We start from the raw sequence: 3750 nt of genomic DNA, 5'->3' as shown, positions 1-3750 counted from the left end.
GAAAGCTGAGTGTAGAAGAATTGATGTTTTTGAACTGTGGTGTTGGAGAAGACTCTTGAGAGTCCCTTGGACTGCAGGGAGATCCAACCAGTCCATTCTGAAGCAGATCAGCCCTGGGATTTCTTCGGAAGGAATGATGCTAAAGCTGAAACTCCAGTACTTAGGTCACTGTTTGGAAAAGACTCTGATGCTGGGAGGGATTGGGAGCAGGAGGAGAAGGGGAAGACAGAAGATGAGATGGCTGGAAGGCATCGCTGACTCAACGGACGTGAGTCTGCGTGAACTCTGGGAGTTGGTGATGGACAGGGAGGCCTGGTGTGCTGTAATTCATTGGGTCGCAAATAGTCAGACACGACTGAGCTACGGAATTGAACTGAACTGATGGCACTGCAGGTGGTGGTTGCAGCCATGAAATTAAAAGATGCTTACTCCTTGGATGCAAAGTTATGACCAACTTAGACAGCATATTAGAAAGCAGAGACATTACTTTGTCAACAAAGGTCCATCTAGTCAAGGCTATGGTTTTTCCAGTAGTCATGTATGGATGTAAAAGTTGACTATAAAGAAAGCTGAGTGTAGAAGAATTGATGTTTTTGAACTGTGGTGTTGGAGAAGACTCTTGAGAGTCCCTTGGACTGCAAGGAGATCCAACCAGTCCATCTTAAAGGAAATCAGTCCTGGGTGTTCATTGGAAGGACTGATGTTGTAGCTGAAATTCTTTAGCCAGCAGTGTGAAGAACTGACTCATTTGAAAAGACCCTGATGTTGGGAAAGATTGAAGGCACGAGGAGAAGGGCATGACAGAGGATGAGATGGTTAGATGGCATCACCAACTCAATGGACATGAGTTTGGGTAAACTCCAGGAGTTGGTGATGGACAGGGAGTCCTGGCGTACTGCGATTCATGGGGTTGCAAAGAGTTGGACACAACTGAAGGACAGAACTGAACTGAACTGATGGAACCAGATGCTGTGATCTTTGTTTTTTGAATGTTAAATTTTAAGCCAGTTTTTTCTTTCTCCTCTTTTACTTTCATCAACAGGCTCTTTAGTTCCTCTTCACTTTCTGACATTAGGGTGGTATCATTTGCATATCTGTTGTTGATATTTCTCCTGGAAATCTTTATTCTAGCTTATGATTCACCCAGCCTCGCTGCATGTAAGTTAAATAAGCAGGGTGACAATATACAGCCTTGACGTACTTCTTTTCCAATATTGAAGCAGTCCATTGTTCCATGTCTGGTTCAAACTTTTGCCCCTTGTCCTGCGCACAGGTTTGCCAGGAGACAGGTAAGGTGGTCTGTTATTCCCATTTCTTTAATAATTTCCACAGGTTGTTTTTGTGATCCCCACAGTCAAAGACTTTAGTGTAGTCAATGAACCAGAAGTAAATGTGTTTTTGGAATTCCCTTCCTTTATCTGTGGTCCAATGAATGTTGGCAATTTGATTTCTGGTTCCTCTGCCTTTTCTAAATCCAGCTTGTACACCTGGAAGTTCTCAGTTCACTACTGCTGAGACCCAGCTTGAAGGATTTTGAGCATAATGTAGGGGGGAATAATAAAGTGACTTTTATTTGTGAAATTTTAATTTTCATAGCACATTTCCTATCCCTTTTGGCTCAGATGGTAATCTGCCTACAGTACAGGAGACCCAGATTTGATTCCTGGGTCAGGAAGATCCCCTTGAGAAGTAAATGAAAACCCACTCCAGTATTGTTGCCTGGGAAATCCCATGGACAGAAGAGACTGGTGGTTACAGTTTATGGGATCGCAGTAGGACACAACTCAGCAATTAACACTTTCACTTTTTTCCTATGGAAGTTTTTTTTTTTTTTTTCCTGATACCTGAGACTAACTGCTTTCACATTGCTTAACTATCAGATCTCAGAACTAAAATAATTTATGTTAATATCTTTATTCCAGGTAATTCTTGCCCAAGAAAATAAGGCTGTACACCAATAGCTAAATGCACTGCCTATGTTAGGAAATTTGTACACACCAAAGTGTCTGGACAGTAAGTGTTAGGTTATCTGGGAAGTTACAGTGAGAAATTCAGACCTGGCCTCTTGCTGAAAGAGGCTACTAATCACACCATTTGGAATTACATGCTAAGGTTTCCTTTAGAATGTTTGGAACTGAATTGGTCTAACATTATACAAATGACACATCTAAATAATAATAGGTAATATATGAGAAAAGTAAGTACTTTGTAAGCTGTTATGACACCTTACTATGAAAAGGAACATTTTGCTCTTGTTGTGGATATTCGTAAAATACAGAAAAACTATTGGAGGTCAGTTTAAATCAGAATAAGGAACACTTTTAAAGTATGTCAATGACCCATCTTGCATGCCCTGTGACTCTCTACATGCTCCATCCTCTGACTAGAATGTCCATCCCTCTTGCACCTTTGTGCTAAACTTTTTCTTCAAAACTTAGATTAAGATCTATGTATTATTTTCCCAAAGGATAAAAGCTGGCTCACTTTATATTCACAGGAATAAAATAAGACCATAGTGGCTAGCCTTCCTCGAATTGGGATCATGCCATTAGAATTGGCAGACATAGCAGTAAAACATCTTGTCCACAATCAAACTCTCTTCCTTTTCCATGGTGAATGTTCAAGGTCACACGCTTACATCTTGGAGTCATTGCCTTAGAAGAATCCACCCCTAATTGAACAGTTTTGTAATTAAAAATAAACCTTTATTACATTATACCACAGAATGTTTGTAGTCATTTGTTAAAACAGCTAGCATTAATTATATATTAATTAATATATATAAACTGAGTCAGATATTCAGTACTTTGTCTCATAAATTTATGTATCACAGTGATAATATTGCAATTGTCTATTTACTTGCATGTTTCACATACAGACTATGAACAGTCTGACAATAACAGCAAGTCTATTTTTCTGTCCTGACACATGTACAACTCCCAGCATATTCTAAGTTTGCAATAAATGTCTGAATGTATGAATCAAGAGATGAAGACTGGTAAATAAATGTTGCTCTTTGCCTAGCTGTCATGATAATATGGAAGTAACCAATCCTCTTGCCAGCCTTCTACCTCTCTGTCTCTGGAATCCTAACTTCCATTTCATGAGAAATAATAAAGACAAACTTCCCCTCTTCCGTTTACTTTGTGTCAGCTTTTCTTCCAAGGATAGAAGAATGACTTAACTTTTTGGTGAATCACACTGGTGAAAAAGCTTGACATGGGGGAAAAGATGACATAGTTGTACCAAGGCATGTCAGAGAAGGGCAAACTTTAGAAAATGCAGCAAAGAGTTAATCATTTAGACTGAACAGTTAGGTAAACTTCAGAGCAGTGAAATGAAACTGTAAAGTGTTCTAGGGACTGGATAAAAGAAAGCCTCAAATACACTTATTGGGAAATATTGGAAGTCAGATGTGCTTTTGAAAATCTAGCATCACAGTTCCCTGATGAATGGGAGGAGTGAGAGAGACCAAGAGTCTGGCTGGACAAGCATTACTTCTGTCCTCCTAAGATTCACTGAGGAGATATCCATTTAAAACTCTGAACATAAGGCCACACCTCAGAAATGGGATTCTAATTTTTATCGTTACCTTTCATTTTTACGTGTCATTAATTTTCCTAAACAAGAAAATCTGACACTAACCATAAAGAATAGTATTTGAAATCAATGTCGTATCAGTCCAAGAAGAAAAAAGACCCATTGAAGCCATCTGTTCAGTCACTTAGTCATGTCTGACTCTTTGAGAAC

This window comes from Bison bison, unplaced genomic scaffold (assembly GCF_000754665.1).
Source record: "Bison bison bison isolate TAMUID 2011002044 unplaced genomic scaffold, Bison_UMD1.0 scf7180017864388, whole genome shotgun sequence".
NCBI lineage: Eukaryota > Metazoa > Chordata > Mammalia > Artiodactyla > Bovidae > Bison > Bison bison.
The sequence above is the reverse complement of the archived record's forward strand: the minus strand, read 5'-3'. Positions refer to the sequence as shown.